The sequence below is a fragment of the Bacillus rossius genome, chromosome 1 (genome assembly GCF_032445375.1).
Source record: "Bacillus rossius redtenbacheri isolate Brsri chromosome 1, Brsri_v3, whole genome shotgun sequence".
Taxonomy (NCBI): domain Eukaryota; kingdom Metazoa; phylum Arthropoda; class Insecta; order Phasmatodea; family Bacillidae; genus Bacillus; species Bacillus rossius.
Window position 1 is genome coordinate 141,657,951 of NC_086330.1, and position 18,762 is coordinate 141,676,712.

The 18,762-nt window shown below is 40.7% G+C and overlaps 1 protein-coding gene across 3 annotated transcripts in view; it reads right to left on the reverse strand.

Annotated features, from left to right (window-relative positions):
- LOC134546234 (epidermal growth factor receptor) overlaps positions 1 to 18,762 on the reverse strand; it is a 605,999-nt gene that overhangs the window by 248,289 nt on the left and 338,948 nt on the right. Inside the window, exon 1 of one of the 3 annotated variants that reach the window (XM_063388877.1) lies at positions 11,936 to 12,207. The exons of 1 other annotated variant lie outside the window; for it this stretch is intronic. The gene's annotated coding sequence lies outside the window, so the exon portion shown is untranslated. Of the gene's footprint in view, positions 1 to 11,935; positions 12,208 to 18,762 lie in introns of those variants that run through there. One more of the 3 variants, XM_063388878.1, reaches the window with a different exon arrangement.

Below are 18,762 nucleotides of genomic sequence, written 5' to 3' on the forward strand. Positions count from 1 at the left end.
ACCCTTGGACGAGTGTTAAACTGCGATACGACTAGTTTACACGACTACGATTCAATCGCACAATTTTTTTTATTATCATCGTACATTACAATAGGTCTTACGTAATCATTAACGCTGGTTTGTTCCGTCACCCAAAACCAATCAAATAACATAAAACGAGAAACTAGTGATTGTGAATAAACACATTTTTTTACACTCAGACAAGTGTGATGTTTTATGGTTTATGTAGCCTCGAATGGAGCTCCCTACCAAATGTTTTTTTTTTTTTTAACGGGGTGCAGGAGGAATGGGGCGACCTACAAAGAACGTGACTGTCTCCACACCAGCGACCACCATATAACTTGAGCCCTCCTCCGCCCTTCCACCCCCTGGACCAACCCCCTCAGGACCGTCGTGGTCGACAACGTGGCGCGGACAAGGCAGAGACAAGATAAAGGAGGTTCATCTCCCGCGTCGTTAGCCCTTTTCATCCCTCCCCACTTCTACCTGCTTGTTAGGAGTCTGTAGGGCGGAATAACAAGTGGAGAAGATTAGTTGAGGGGGGGATGTGAAATTAGAAATACGGCCCCTTAAGACACAAGGTCTCTGAAATTTCGCTTAGTAATAACCAAATCGGCAGCCTGTATTGTTATTCTGTTTCTCAACCATATTAGCTGACGTCACTTTGTGGGAGGCGGGATGATAAGTGGGACGCTCGGTGGTACTTCTGGCGCTGTATCGCCTCTAAGACTGGCGCGCAGTCTTCTCGTCTTGCATAGGCCAACTGTGAGATTATATGGCGGATAAATGAAGATAAAGGTATAATGCATGTCCCTTGAGTGCTTTCAAAAAATTTTTACAGGATGGTACATGCATTGAAATTATTCTGAAAAAATCGCTTTTTAACCATTTTCCCCCTATTAAAACTACAGGTTAAAAATGAAATACGGAAAAAGAAATACTTACCCGCCCACATTATATACTTAAATGCTTTTCGTATACAGAACCAACTAGTATGTCTTGAACAGTTTTCAAATCGAGTGGATATGAATGCCCAAGTAGGCGTGAGTAAGGTTGTCATTCGTACTTGATCTAGTTCTTTTTAGAGATTTTAAGTATTTTAGTTATTTTACCCACAGATGTAGGTTTTTTTCTTCCCATATAATATTAAAAATTTATCCGCTTTAATTGTTTAAGTGTCATTTGTATTGTGTATTTATTGACGTTAATGCTGTTAATTTTTCTGTCTGAGTTACTGAGACTATGTTTTCGAATGACTTTGAAAAGCTGGTATGGGTGTTGGGAATCCGCTGTCACTAACTTACCTGCTTTACCACAATTCAGTCGTACAGGCAGGAGGAGAAGGGACTCGCTAGCAGCCAATATTTCAACTGAAAGTGGCTCGAGGTCACTGCGTCAGCATGGCAGTGCGTTCTGCGCGTTCGGCCAAAGTTTTCTTTCGAAGTGAGTTGGTTCGTTACTGCGGGGTTCGAATTTTAAAAAAACAAGTGAGCGAGTTTTTTAGGACTCCTCGGGGAGATGTGTTACATTTAAGCTCGGTAACGAGCACACTCATTTGTTCCATGTAGCAGATACACTTGTAATACGAAACTGACACGAAATATAACTAATAATTCTTTAATACAATGCCGAGCGTGATAAATATACGCAAATTGTATTTTAAACTACATTTCGTGAACGCGAATTAAACGTAGTTTACGTACCCGCCACTTTAGTTCGCTGCCGGAGCAGCTACGTCGACTATTGAATCATTGAATAAGCAGAGCGAATTTTCTTACTATAATACAAAAGTTATCTGATAAAAGCGGAAAAGACTTGAAAAATACTTAACTCCGGCTTTGGACCTGATTTTCTAAAATTAGTTTTATTAAAAAGTTAATATTATAAAGTTTTCATTTGTCTTTAAGAACTTAATTTCGCACCATCCGCCACAGATGGCAATACTGTGGTTACATATTTCCGTCCCGAGCGACTTCCGTTCCATTCACATTACTCCTACCAAATGCGATATGCCAAGAGCTAAGATGTACATTAAAACGGTGTTATATTTTTTGTACATCAGATTTTTTTTCAAACATGTATAAGTGGCTATGAAAACTCTCTAAAACTAAGCATGACTGAATCTCAGAGAGAAAAGCGTAGTGCATAAGTTAGTAAAGTACAAAAACGTTTAACTGAAAGTGAATCAACTACAGTCGGCCCTTCCCATGCACAAGAAACCCCTCTGATAAAGGTAACCTGGATAAAATACATAGTGGTTTTTGTTACGATTCCGACTCAAATTCCGAGTGGCAGAGATCATATAAAAATATGAATAAAGCATACAGTTAGACAAGATGACAGATCCCATTTTTAAGGACTGTATCAGTTCGCGTAAAAGTAAAGAGTACACGGCTTTTCGAAAATTTTGTGAAATAAGTATAGATGGCAGCAAAATACTAATGGTTCGGCATGCAAATATTCCAAAACACAAGCAGAATGATGAATCCAAAAAAATGCAACCGGGTATAATGTGATTGTTTAACTCTAGTTCCACATGCCAATCGGAAATATAAGTTAAAGAGGATGAATTTAGATTATGCGTATATAACGCAGAACACAATCTGCCATTGAGTATTAAGGATACTTTCCAGCTGTGTTAAAAAAAAAAAGTTCACCCAACATTGAAGTTAAGAAACATTATAAATGTATTAAGTGTCAATTACTTTTCTTTAATTATTGATGATTCAACTGAGATAACTGCAATCAAATATTTAACAGTAGAGGTTCGTTATTATCTATACTAATATTATAAAGCTGAAGAGTTTGTTTGTTTGTTTGAACGCGCTAATCTCAGGAACCACTGGTCCGATTTGAAAAATTCTTTCAGTGTTGGATAGTACATTTATCGAGGAAGGCTATAGGCTATATTATATTATAAATAACATTAGGGATCATTACTAAAAGTCAAATTTAGAATAAAATGCGTTGGAGGGGGTTAGATACAGCATGCAGTACACGTACGAAGTGTGTGTTGACAATGCCGCATAATGTATAATGCATAATGTAAAACTCATAACCTTTATCTGAATCTTTTGGCTGAAACAATTTTTTATTAAACGTACTATAACCGTAAAAACAGGGGTTAAAAATTATTTACATATATATATTAAATTCCTTAGTATAAAATTCGTCAGAATTTATTAAAAACCATCTTAATATTACCTTTGTCTAAAAATTTTTTATACAACCATGTATTAGTGCAAGGGATGAAAAATAGTGTTTGGATGACAAAAATACTTGTTAGCTACCTTAGTAGGCATAATATTAAATTTGTTAAGAAATCAATTCTGGATGCATTAAGTTAAAAACATTCGAAATATTTTAGCTGGGTGAACATATAGGTTTTTATGTACATTAAGTTCTTATAATGTTTCAGGAGTTTATACAAGTTTCCAAAACCTTTCCCGAAAAAAAAATAGGTACTTCGAAATCTACCTACGCCTCTAGGCTTTGCCGAAAGGGATGTTTTTAATCTTAGCATTATTCTGTCCACAGCAATTGATCTATTTTTAGATTACCAAGGTACTCATTGTATCTGCATCTTCTAATTTTATCGGTAGGAGATAAAATGAAAATAATCATGAGATATTTCATTAAATCTCAGTAAGTTTCAAACACTAGAATTGAAAAGATAAACCCAGCTCACAGTAGTCATTTTTTAGATAGAAATAATGTTTATCTACGAACAAGAGTAAAAGCCCACTTATTCAGTTTAGATAAGAGTAAAGTTTCAGAAAGAGGGGTATGACTCTTTACGAGGCCCTTCTACCCGGACACACATACAGCGTGCAGAGCTTCAGAAGAAACCACGCAATTTCAAAACTGCTCGAGATATTCGTTTTCTGTCAGTATACGAATTTTAAGAATGCGATGAGGAGGATGGATAGTTCCGTTTCCTTATTTCGTATATAAACTTTTTTTTTTTTTGGGAGAGTGAAAAGGGCTAAAACGCGTGTCTTCAGAAAATCGTGTAGACATGAAACGCTCCGGCGACGGGCTGGCCAGCAGCCGGCGCGCTTGCCTGCGGGTGGGGCGCGATGCAGGAAGCACCCACTCTTCTATTACCGCTACGCGCCTAATTCGATTAGCAGCGGCGCCTCGCTACCGCCCTTCCCCTTCCCGCGCGCTCTGCAACTAAGCCCGGATATTCTCTGCGGCTCTCGAGGGTTCGGCGCGTTTCCATAGCCTCGTCTGCGTGAAGTGGCGTGACTAGCACATCATTGTTCTCGGAGCTTCGAGTGTTAAGTCGGGTATTCTGATGACGCGACACTTCGGAGGGCTGCGAGACGGAGGCGAGTAGTGCGGGAGTGTCAGAGTCTGGTGACGTCACGGGCGGATCCTCGGAGAGACCTGCGAGGGCGAGTGATGGCGGAGACTGGCGCATCGGGGACAGTGTCGTGTGTGCGGCGGACGAGTGATTGGTGCGGGCAGTGTGTTGGGACAGAGGTGCGCAGTATGAGACGAGCAGGATATAAGAGCAACTGTCGAGCCGAGTACCAGTGGGGAAGAGTAAATTAAAGAATTATTTAAACAGTGAAAAATTTACGGACAGAAAATCAAAATGTTATAACTTATAGAACAGTATAAGTAAAAATTAAGTAAAAAAATAAAACTGTATTTAACTAATAGAGCTATCATTTCCGAACCTGTTATCCCACTCATAATAGATTCTTGAAAACACCCAAGGGCCTTGAATTACACCTTTATCTTTATTTCTCCGCCATATAACGTTATGGTTACCTTGTTGCCCTATGCACGACGAGAAGACTGCGAGCCAGTTCAGAGCCTTGCGCTTAGAGGAGATACCGCACTAGAAACACCAGCGAGCGTCACACTTATCATCCCGCTTCACTAATACAGATACGCCCCTGACTAGGCGGGCCCCTTAAAATGCTGAATTTCGCAAACAATTTTTCAAACGAATACATTAACAATGCTGAAACCTGAACTATGTAAATCGGATGATTTTTAACAGTATACTGCTACCACCTGCAGTGAATTTTCCAAATGTTATTAAAGAAAATTGTTATGAAGAGCACGATAAAGAATGGATTTTACTAAACACTGTAGAAGCACTAAAAATTAATTAAGACTAATTGATTTTTTATATAAAGTATTTAAAATGAAAAATTCCGTAGAGCTAATGTATTTTCTTTTAATAACGTTATCCCAAGCTGTTCTGTCCCTAGCTAATTTAACAGCAGCAAAAATAATTGTTTTATCAGTGACATTAAACAAAAGTAAAATAATAAACAAACTGCAAACTCCCATGATAAGTGCTGCCCTACTTTTAACAAAGAAAAATATTAATATTCATCAGCTACAGATTTCACTGTTTCAGAAGAAGTTATTAAGTTATCAAGCTTTGCTAAAAATAGAATTAATACTCTCTACGTTTTCATCAGGAATTATAACACCATGAAAATGCAAATATTAAAAAAATTAAAGTTTATTGTATAATTATTTTGTAGTATAAAAGTATTATGTTCATATACCATAAAAACATTACATAACTAATTAATAAATGTGTCAAGTTCATGAATTACAATTGGGATTTGAGCCACTTGCCGTCTTTGAGACTGCAAGCTGAGAGGCATAGACGTTTAAATTATCTAAGTTTTCTATTTTTTTTTTGTTTCTTTATGTGTTAGTTAAGTGGCTTATCATTTTAATATTGTACATCAGGGCATAGCAATATCGATCAATTATTCCAAATAGTGTTAAACAATAGGAAATAAAAATTAATAGCCTACTTTTTCTTCATATCTAGTATATTTTTCCTAAGTTGGTACGTTATATTTATAATCAGTGATGACTCTGCGCGGGAAATTTAAGAAAGTAAAAATGATGATTAATACGCGTTTTCCAGTAAATTACAAGAATGGACATATGGCAATCGTGTATGTAACCAGTTCCACGAAACTAACATAAAACCATAGCCTGTCATAACTGTCCCAAACTGACAACATGTGAAGACCAATAATTTCGTACTGCAAAATAATTTTTGACTCGAAGAAAAGCTGGGACTTACAAGGATTCTGTGCAAGAATATTCGCATCGCTTGAGTTGACCATGGCAAAGAGGTAAGTGAAGTTCCCCCCCCTCCCCCGTCCTTGCCCACCCGCCAACAGGTCTACTCTAAGAAGCTGAAGTTGAAAGCCCTGGCAAATCTTAAAATTAAAAAAAGGACCGAATTAAAGAAGCTGGTCGTGTACTTCCAGGACAGATCGGACAGCGGGCAGAGAATAATGCCAGGGGAATTTCCTGCCGCAAACGAAGGCAGCGATGGTTTGAAAACGTGGCTGGATTATCACAACGTGACTTGCATTCTCCGCGCCGTGCAGCCGAAGCTGTATTCAGAGATGAAATGTTTCCTCTGGTCCGGTGAAAGAGAGCATCAGAGAGATCTTTGAAAAGTCGCGTCCATTAGAACCTGTTGAAATGTTGCTAGTTCGTGCCACGTCTCCGTGCCGGGAAAGCCATTGGATGCGCTAAGTCCAAAATAAAAATGACTCCTTGCCTTCGGGCAACCTGCACGTTGTCGACATGGAAGGGGAGGGAGCGAGGTGAAGTAAAATAAAATAAAAACATTCCGAGCATAATGGTCGAATACCATTTTTAATTTAACCGTAACGGGCTTGGCAAGCCCACTAAGGCTGGGTTTATAAACTTCGCAAAAAACGCAAGAGCGCAAGGACGCAGCGCGCAACACAGCAAGAAAACTACGCTAGTTTATAAAACACGCAAGACGCACTACATCACAAAGCCTTCAACTTGAAACTGTAAAACTGTAGAGAAAAAAAATTCTTCATAGGGTTTCTTATCATAACGTTTTTCACAAGAACGTGAGATATTCTTACAAGTTTAATTTTAAAATGTAATTTGCTTTCACTGTGCGATAGTTTAATAAGTGAACATGAAATGCGTGTGCCTAATGAATAAAATCTTCCACATCTTAAACAGTTTTCGGAGCAATTCACTTTAAATATTAAGGGCGAAAACGCAAGCCTAATAGTAAGAAGTTGAAAATTTGCTGATGGTTGCGTTTCATTTATGCGTCTTGAGTAGGTACTTTATAAACTTATTTTTTTTTAATTATCGTTATTCAACTTCTTGCGCTTTTCGTTTATTGCGTTGCTTACGTAGTTTATAACCCCGTCCTATAGGCTCGATAGACATGTAGGAGAAACAATAGGGGTTCAATCTTTTAGGGCCTGTTTTTTTTTTTTTTTTCATTTTCTCGTCAAATTTAAACACGATACCTCCCTTGCATGTTTTTCTCTAATAAATATTTTTAACAGATATTCAATGTGTGTAGTATAATATGTGTAACATTGCGCGCAATGATAATAATTACAAACACGCGACTTTTATCATTCATTATATTACTCTTAATGAATATCTGTTGAAAATATTTGCTTGTGAGATAACAACAAATGTAAGGGAGGTATCAGGTAAAAAATTCATAAATAGACCTTCAATGACAATAATTACGAAAAGAAAGAAAAATCAACATAGCGGGATGATACATATAATGATAAGTACTACTTATCTGCTGCTTCTAGCGCGGTATCGAAGCTGGCGCGCAGTCCGAGACAACTGAATGGTAACTATAACATGGAAATGAGGAGAATGAATATGAAGTTGTAGTGCAAGTTCCTTAAGCGCTTTCTAGTATCTACCAAATTCTTCATGCCCAAATCATGAATTTGAGGCATTTTTCACTCTTCTAAAAATACAGTTTAAAAACAAAATACGGTAAAAAGAACCAATCATACACCCTCAGCGTTAATCTTTAGGTGTTTTTCGTAAACACACACGACTCGGATATCTTAGGCAATTTTCTAATTGTGTAGTTTTTTTTCTGAAGTGCTGCACACTCTGTGAGAATGCCGCGCAGGCGGGGGCCTTAAGGGGCCCACATCGTCAGGGGTGTATGTTTGCTAGTGAGGCGGCATGATAAGAGTGACGTTCGCTGGTGCTTCTAGCGCGGTGTCGCCTTTAAGCGCAAGGTTCTGGACTGCCGCGCAGTCTTCTCGTCGTGCGTAGGACAACTATGAAATTTGAGCAGTGACCGTACTATTATATGGCTAAGAAATGAAGCTAAAGACGTAATGCAAGTCCCTTAAGTACTTTCAAGAATCTGTACCTGTTGTTCTATGCCTAAAAATTACTCTGGAAACACGCCTTTAAAACCATTTTAACTCTTCTAAAATTATAGTTTGTGAACCTGATCCGGAAACCAAACAACTTAACGGCCCTCAGCGAACTCTTGGATGTTTTTCGTAAACAATCCCCACTCGGATATCTGGGGCAGGCTTCAAGCCGCCCTGAAGTTGTGCACACCGCGTGACTGCGACCAGCGAGGCGGCTGATCCCGCGCCAGCTGCCCAGAGACCGGCACTCGCCCACTGCGCCGCGGCCCGCGTGCAGATCAGGTTTGGTTTTGCTCCGGGACACGTCAGCCCGCCCGGCTTACACGAGCCGGCGTCGCTACACACAACGATATTGTCTGCACTTTCTCAACAGATTCCTTTGGAAACCAGTTGCCGAGAAATAGTTTGTAGAACTACCAGTGAGCTACTGTAACTTTTTACAACACATGGATGGCTACATCTTAGCTCTCGGTATACGGCATTTGGTAGGCGTGATTTCGTGAAAATGGGACCAATGTCGATTAACACAAATGTGGGACAAAGATGGCGGACGTGTAGATACATAAACCCATTTACATTCGCTTTCTTAAAAATTAGGGTACATACCAAACGTATTGGTGTGCCAAATGAAACTTTTATGATAGTGAAACTATCCTGGAATACATTTATAATTAGTGAGTGTTAAGGTTTTAGCTCGTGTGTGTTACCATCGATGCTATTTTGTGTAAATACAAAGATTTACACGGTAGACCTAACCTGCGTTTAAAAATATCCTTCCATTATTGTATTTTTGTGTCAAAAGTACATTTTGTTTATTCTTTTCGACTCTGGAATTGATTTATATGTTGTTTTTTTTTATTTCATACCTACATGTCAATTGTTTCCATGAAAAATAATGTGCTTTCATTATTTTCGCTGTACAAATATTATATGATTTTTTTTTTCCGTTGACCATTGGGACATATTTGAGTAAACTGTCGCATGGGATGGAATAACAGAACTAAGCCACTTTGCTTAAACAACTTGCCCACATCATAAACACCAATGCAGTGTAGCTGACCACACATTCACTAACTCTGTCCAAAATTGTAGGAAATAGAAAAAAATAGCCTAACCGAACTTGGGTTGGGTTGAGTATTGCTTGTTTCACACCAAAGCATCGTAGCCGTTCCGAAACTACCAGTAGCGCATCAAATGCACTAACTTTACTTTTTGTTCTTTTAAGTTACCCTTCATACACCACCGCACGATAACTACTCAAAAACTACCGAAGAGCATCAAATGTACAGACTTAAAAAAAATGTAGGAAATAAATAAAAATTAGTCTAACCTACCTGGGTGGGTTGAGTTCGGTTCAGTTAGGTTACTGTAATCTTGTTAAACAGAATTATAGTTATGTTTTCAAAAGGGGATAAACGTTTACAGATTTTTTCTATAATGAATACTTTTCGAATATTTATCACTCTCGGCGTTATTTTAGATGATTCTGCATAAAAGTTTCGGGTCCGAGTTTCCAATTATAGATATATTTGCAACATGAGAACACACGAATCTGCCCTGTACCAAGTTTAGATGTGTACACATCACTGGTGATAAATAATGTCAAAAATATTATAGGATGTGCATTTGGGGAGATTAGCACAGCATAGGAGGGCATGGCTAGTAACATTAAACTATGTATTGTCTGCTGACTGATCACATGATCTACTTACAGCAGAAAAATTCATAGCAAGTAAAAATATTACTATAAAACCGATTTTAATTATTATTTAAAAAGTGAACATATCATCTGCTGGGAGGACAAAAAAAAAACACCTAGTTCAAAACAAATATTGGTTTAGAATAATACTTTTAATTTTTTTCTGACAATTGTTTTAAAAAAGAATTCTTAGATCAAACAACTATTTCCTCACCATACTATTCTGCATTAACATTTAAGCAAAAATCCCGGCGACATAGATAATTATGAGGTATTTATTTTTACAAAATTAAAATTTAAAATTATTCCCCCTCAAAATACAATCTGCACACTAAATATCATTAATGTCCATACCTATACATGATAAGATTTATTTAAAAGCGTGACGCCAATTTTACTCAAAGACACTTTATCTAAATCGGTTTGATATTTTTGGCAGCGTAAATCAAAATAAAATAAGAAATACCAAAATCAAATTTTGAGTAATTTATATTTTTGGTATTCTGCGCGTATTTCCCCACAGATATAACTGTAAACGTGACGTGACCGACAACATTTGTCACTTAGCTATAATTGTTTGTCACTCCACCCCACCCTCACCAATTAAAAAGCGAGATAAATTAAAACCTAGGTAGGTAAAATATAACTCAACAAATTATTTTCCCCTATTTTATGTAACAATTTAATGACACACATTAAAAAAAGGATCCAAAAAAACACTCTGCTGTACGGGATGTACTTAAAAACATGTTTCACATATTTTACTTGTTCGTTTATCAGTTCATAATTTTTCCTGTAGATATGATCTTAATTTTCCCTTACACTGCAGGCTACACTTAGATTCCAAACCTAACATAGCAACTAGGATTATTTTGTTATTCAAATAATAGGCCTACCTATTGAATACCGAAAGTGAAAATTCTATTACAAGAATTAGACCACGTAGTTGCCTCGAATACTTTTACTAATGATATTAATTGCGTGTATATTAACAGTTTTTACTTTCGTTGAATCGTGTAAACACGCCTCGACAAAACTCCACGTGCACGGAGGAATTGGGGAGATCGGCGGGGAGCAGTTGGCAGCACTGCAGGACTCTGCGTGGGCGGGCCGGTGCGGTCTTCCAAAAGGAGGAGGGGCACACAGGCGTGTTGGAAGTATTGTAAGGGAGAGAGAGGGGTGGCAAGAAGAAAACACACGGAATCTACGAAGTTCCCGTAAATATCACGTAATCCCTGGACTACGTCACAGGTAGCATTGTCCGGATCACAGATAACAGGTGGGAGAGAGTTTTTACGATCCCTGACACTCAACATTTTTTTTCCCCGAGTATGTACAGTCGAGCCAGTATGTTAATCTTAGGCTCGAGAAACTTCCCTACATCTAACGCCTGACGTAACTATAGTGGTGCGCATCGAGCGAAAACTCTTAAACGAAACGTTAAAACGTAGTTGCGTCGCGTCGTACATTACATTTACGCGCGTTGTGCTGGAATCACAAAAGCGAGATGGGCGCGATGCGTTGGACGCGAGTATTTTTTTCCCAACCAATCACAGTCAACACCTCTGTGACGCCAACGCGACGTAACTGGCGGACGCGATAGATTTCCCGATTAGAAACGACATTACCGGAATGAGCGGCAAAATCTTTTTTTTTAAAGATGGCTGTACTGGTGGATTGGTAAAAGTTATTAATATTCTTGTATGTATATTAAATTGATTTGTAAAATCTCTGAAATGTGTTCACGCAGAGTGATTTATATGTCTGATGCTGAACACTGGGTCAGAAACACTTTCATATATATATATATATATAATTTGATTGTTTATGCGCGCTGGTGAAATAAAAACAGCCACACATTCATATTTTACCAGATATTTCGCTGTCGAGTCGCGTCCGTCGCGCTATGGTGAGTCCAGCTTTAATCGCAGTCAACACGAGAGTAACGTAACGGAGAAACGAGGGAACAGGAGCCCAACGGGGAGAAGCACAAAAATGAAAACATTTGGGGAACACGGGGGCAGTAACAACAACATACCTTCCAGGACGAAGACTTTGCTGAAGGTTTTTTTTTTTTTCCTTCGCGAGAATCAAACAACAAGAACGGTGATCTCCGGTGCGCTAGAGAGGACGGAAACTTCACAAGCGGCCAGAAACCAGCCCGAACTGTCACACGCACGTTCACATGCCGACACCCGAGCTGTGCCACGGCTCGGCCCGCGATCAGCTCTGCGCACGCGCGCCCATTTGTGCCCGCGCCGCGCCGTGGACGTGCGAACCCGCGCGCGTGTGTTTCCCAACAGCCGGCCGCCGCCGCCGCGCGCCGACAGCTCTCCCGCACCTGGGCGCAGTGTTGCCAACACAGGCTGCACTCAACACGCATACCTTTCCGGACCGACCCCAACATTTCCGTGCGTTCACTAAACTACAGAACTAGTCAGTATATTAAATAAAATAATAAAAGGAATATACATTTACAATGTTCTGTCAATTTTCAAGCTTAATAAGGCTGTTTTTTTAAGTGTTTTAGAATAAAAATGTCCTAATTACACTCATTTATAAATATGTAAACTTTTAAAACTAGGCAAGAAAAGCAAGTACCGGTAAAAATAAAAAATAAAAAAATAATAAAAAATTAAAATGCCTGAAAAAACCCTGTGCAACAAATAAATAAACCTATATTCATTTCAATAAAACTGTCAAACTGATAGTTACAAGGTAAAACAAACTTCCCTCCAGAGGTTTTCACAATAAACTTCGTGAACATGTTTATGTCTAGAACCATTCGCCTGTAATAACCAATAGGACAAATTTATAGGACCGTTTATGTAATGGCTGTACAAATATAAATATTCCGTACTTGCTTATTGCAACCGTAATGTTTCCGTACTGGTAGGGGAAGTTCCGTACGGTTGGCAACGCTGCCTGGGCGGCGTGCGGCGAACGAGGAGTGAAAGTGGGTGCGGGACGGAAAGAGAAGTAGGTGTTGGAGAGGGGTACCGGCAGGAGAATCAAGAAGGAAGGTGAGCTAGAAGAAGAGAAGAGGAGACCACCACTCGGTCAAAACACCGGGGACTGGAGGAGGTGTGCTGTGTTCACGACACTCTGCCGGCGCAAACGAAGGGCCGGGCATGACATCAGGTGTAGCGTAGGACTTCAGTAGTGGGGGTGCCGAAATACGCAGCAAACCCTCTCGCCCTTAATCCAATCCCCTGCTAACACACCCTCGCCACTCTTCTTCCATTAATATCTGAAAAAATTTTACGTGCAATTGCAGACCGTTTTTTTTTAACAAGTTATACAATCTAATTTTCATTTTATTTTAAATTTTTATTTTTTTAAATGGTATTACTCTACTCCACATACCGCAAACATTGGCGTAGACCCGGAGCGGGGGGGAAGCCCCCCCAGGAAATAAAAAGCTGTGTGGGATGTTTCTCACGTTACATACATTTTTTTTTTTAAGAATTTTAAACTATATTTATGTTAGCAACAAATCCAAATTCAATTCAAATTAATTAAAGATTTTAAACATGAAAATCTTATACGCTACTCTTTATAATCACATATTAACACAAAACATATGCTGCTCTGCTCTCGCTTTACACAGTAAACATAATAATGAAAATCGGGTTATTTTCTCGAATTAATGGAAGCGAACAAGTAAAAGAGATGAGTTGTTGTCAGCTACTCCTACGCGAAAAATCGTCGAGAATCCCCCTCCCCCCTCCTCCTTCAGATCTGCGTCCCTGCCGGCAAACCACACATAAACATACTTACTTCACCCCGTGAAGCCCTCATTGCGCGCGCCTGGGCGTCGACTATGTGGGTCAGGAGGAAGGGAGGGAACCCGCTTCCGTGGTGATTGGAGCACACGCATTTCCCCCCCCCCCCCTTTTTCCATTTTTTTACAACTCTGACAATAATTCAAAAATTAAACACGGAATTTAGCACTCATACAAGCAAGCTTAAATGTGTGAGTGGATCCAGTCAGTTTAATCTACGTGCGGTAATTTGACTAATGTAGACATTTTTAAAATTGTAACAATTGACAAATAAATAATAAATTACGAAAAATTACTTTAGTTTTTATAATGCTGACCGTTAAAAAGAAAAATTAATTCAAATACAAGATAAAATATAACATTATTAGAGAAAAAATCTATACCTATATATAAAAAAGGTCAATCATTTATATTTAAAGAAAAAAATACACGTACATAAGTTACAAGATTATATAAAACCTTACTTAAATATTAAAGAAATCTAGTCATCAATTAAAATATCAAGACAAAAATTTAATAGAGTTTTATTTGAAAATAGTCTTTATTGCATCTCTAATACACAATATTTTAATATCAAATACTCTTAGAAGTTTAAAAAGTTACTTATATGGATACTGTATGTGTAGTTTTTTAATGGCTCGTAGAATAAGTTTTTTTAAATTGAAATAAGTTGTTTAATTGTCGTTTTGCTCTTTCCCCCCAGGCCCATACTGCAAAACAGACTGAAAAATAGCAACGTAAACCATTCTAATCCCTTCAACAGATAATATAGATCTTAATTCAACTAATTCATACACAACTTTTAGAATTTTGGTTGTAAGATAAGAAACATGTTTGTCCCATTTTAGAAAAGAGTCGAGCACAATCCTAAATCTCGTTCGTTCAATTCCCGCCTCGCTTCCACTATACCTGCAACACAACTGATCGCGGGTTCGAGCCCCAAATGCTTGCTGCCTCGCTATATTACAACTAAAAAAACACACACACTCGTTTTGTAATTTGACAGCAATTATAACCATAATTTTACATGCCATCAAAAGAGGTAATAAGCAGTAGCGTACACTAGAGAGGGGTTGGGGGGGGGGGGATGTAACCATCTACCCCCTTTCAGTTATGATCTAGGTGAAAGAATTATGTTATTTTGGGTAATGCAAGGTGAGCTGTAACACTAACCAAAGAAGCAGTGATGTATGTTGAGAATGATAATGTATGTAACTATCAAAATTCCTTGATGTTTTATAATATATTATTGTCTTTTGGCGATACGCCTTTTCTTACATTTAACCACATTTTCTGCTGTTACATCAAACATTAAAATTTTACAAAACTAAGCATAACGCAAACACAATAGATGATAAAATAGGCAATAAGATAGACATCAGAATTATTATGCTTTAACTAAATGTTCAAAGCTAACATTGCAAAATTTAGACAAAAAATAATAATTTACAGGTAACTAAAAATTAAGCATAGGCATACACGTGCAGGAAAAGTAACTAAAGCTTAGGCTACATAATCCAACGTTGCCAAAACAAGAAAATAATAAGTAGTAGTACATTAAAATCAGTTACTCACACATTCACAAACATAAGGTAAGCCGCGAAATGTTCATGGTAAGTAATTGTAAGTTTTATTGAATACAATTTTTTTTCAAATCCCATCCTGAAATAAAGTGATGTGTTCGCCACTGGTGAAAGGCGGGATCGCTATGCCCAGCACTGGGACCTAGTATCCTCGTGGTCGGACCACGCCAACCACCCGTGCTGCGGCTATGCCCAGCACTGGGACCTAGTATCCTCGTGGTCGGACCACGACAACCACCCGTGCTGCGGCTATGCCCAGCACTGGGACCTAGTATCCTCGTGGTCGGACCACGCCAACCACCCGTGCTGCGGCTATGCCCAGCACTGGGACCTAGTATCCTCGTGGTCGGACCACGACAACCACCCGTGCTGCGGCTATGCCCAGCACTGGGACCTAGTATCCTCGTGGTCGGACCACGCCAACCACCCGTGCTGCGGCTATGCCCAGCACTGGGACCTAGTATCCTCGTGGTCGGACCACGCCAACCACCCGTGCTGCGGCTATGCCCAGCACTGGGACCTAGTATCCTCGTGGTCGGACCACGCCAACCACCCGTGCTGCGGCTATGCCCAGCACTGGGACCTAGTATCCTCGTGGTCGGACCACGCCAACCACCCGTGCTGCGGCTATGCCCAGCACTGGGACCTAGTATCCTCGTGGTCGGACCACGCCAACCACCCGTGCTGCGGCTATGCCCAGCACTGGGACCTAGTATCCTCGTGGTCGGACCACGACAACCACCCGTGCTGCGGCTATGCCCAGCACTGGGACCTAGTATCCTCGTGGTCGGACCACGCCAACCACCCGTGCTGCGGCTATGCCCAGCACTGGGACCTAGTATCCTCGTGGTCGGACCACGCCAACCACCCGTGCTGCGGCGATGCCCAGCACTGGGACCTAGTATCCTCGTGGTCGGACCACGCCAACCACCCGTGCTGCGGCGATGCCCAGCACTGGGACCTAGTATCCTCGTGGTCGGACCACGCCAACCACCCGTGCTGCGGCTATGCCCAGCACTGGGACCTAGTATCCTCGTGGTCGGACCACGCCAACCACCCGTGCTGCGGCTATGCCCAGCACTGGGACCTAGTATCCTCGTGGTCGGACCACGCCAACCACCCGTGCTGCGGCTATGCCCAGCACTGGGACCTAGTATCCTCGTGGTCGGACCACGCCAACCACCCGTGCTGCGGCGATGCCCAGCACTGGGACCTAGTATCCTCGTGGTCGGACCACGCCAACCACCCGTGCTGCGGCTATGCCCAGCACTGGGACCTAGTATCCTCGTGGTCGGACCACGCCAACCACCCGTGCTGCGGCTATGCCCAGCACTGGGACCTAGTATCCTCGTGGTCGGACCACGCCAACCACCCGTGCTGCGGCGATGCCCAGCACTGGGACCTAGTATCCTCGTGGTCGGACCACGCCAACCACCCGTGCTGCGGCTATGCCCAGCACTGGGACCTAGTATCCTCGTGGTCGGACCACGCCAACCACCCGTGCTGCGGCTATGCCCAGCACTGGGACCTAGTATCCTCGTGGTCGGACCACGCCAACCACCCGTGCTGCGGCTATGCCCAGCACTGGGACCTAGTATCCTCGTGGTCGGACCACGCCAACCACCCGTGCTGCGGCGATGCCCAGCACTGGGACCTAGTATCCTCGTGGTCGGACCACGCCAACCACCCGTGCTGCGGCTATGCCCAGCACTGGGACCTAGTATCCTCGTGGTCGGACCACGCCAACCACCCGTGCTGCGGCGATGCCCAGCACTGGGACCTAGTATCCTCGTGGTCGGACCACGCCAACCACCCGTGCTGCGGCTGTGTCCGAGTAAGCAACGGTCCGACACTCAGAGCGCTGTCCGATCCCGGGCGATGGGCAGGATCGCCTCGAAGTGCGGGTATTCCTGGATACGGCTGAGCACGACGGATAAGGATGAAGGACGACGGGAAAACTGCTCTTGGAAAACCTCGAGTGACGATCGCTGCAGCCAACATCAAAATTGACACAAACAGAATGAAAGGCTCACTAACATTTTTCAATAGTAACCAGGAGTGTAAAATACCATTACAGCTGGTCTTGTATTAACATTATACAATTTTACAGTAGGCCTACTCAAACGCAGTAACAGTGGTCTACGTATTCTTACACTGTTGTGACCGTTGGGTACCACTGGGTTCTTCTTTTGAAAAATAACAAATTCTAGACAAACTAAACGACATAAACCAAAAGAAAAAAATGTGGGCGGGTCTTGCACTACTCGCCAGAGATGTGTAACATCTAACCTCGGTAACGAGCAAATTCATTTGTTCTCATGTTACAAATACACTTATAATAATAAACTCGGACACAAAATTTAACGTAGAATTCCTTCAAATAATACCGAGGGTGATAGATATACAAAAGTTGAGTTTTCAATTACATTTCTCGGTGCAAATCACACGTAGTTACCGCACCCGGCGATAGAATTCCCTGCCAGAGCAGCTACGTCGACTATTAAATCATTTGATTGGCAGACCGATTTTTAAACTATAAAATGAAACGGCTCCGATAAAAGCGAAAAAGACTTGAAAAAAATACTAAACCCTGGCTATGGAATTGATTTTCGACAAAGAATTTTATTAAATACTGCCTATCTTGTTAAAATTCACTAAACAGTTAATACCTACTATAAAGTTTCCCTTTGACTTTGTGCACTTTGGTTCCCGCCATCCGCCACTGATGGTAGCACAGTTGTTACACATTTCCGTCCCATGTGACTTCTGTTTCATTCACGAAATTACTCCTACCAAATGTTGTATACTAAGATGTTACACCAATGTGGCGTGCGAGACACGTAAGTTTCATAATAACGTTTTTTTTTTCTGCTAAGCTTCGCAAGTCGTCTGCAGCCAAGCGCGTGGACTTCCTCCACAAATCTGATGGGTGGAAACACCCGCATCCTACGCTTCTGACTACCAATGACGGTAGTGGGTGGTGGGTGTGATCAGAGCTGACCGCCGCTCCGGTACAATATCACTCATGAATGCCCCCCCCCCCCCTTTTCTCCATTTTTAGGTTGATTTAAAATAAATACTACCTATTGTAGCCATTACCATGGTGCGACTTTTAGAAAATATTAATGTAGTTTTTCCTTCCATGGTTCATAGAACCCAAAACCATAGTCACTCAAAAGTGTGTATGTGTATGTGTGTGTGTGTGTAGGTGTGTGTGTATATATATATATATATATATATATATATATATATATATATATATATAATTTGATTCGACGAAAGTTGCTGCAAAGGGTTAAAAAGTAAGGGGTAGAATTTTAAAAAAAATTCAAAACTCCCTTAACAGGTACTCTATCACATCCGTTCAAATTATTTTTAATGTTATAATTTTTATCTAAAACTTTTGTCTGAAACCATATTTGATAAGAAGAAAAATTGTTGCAGGGGTTGTAAATAACAAGGGTAGGACAAAAAAGTGTTTATAATTGTTTAATAGA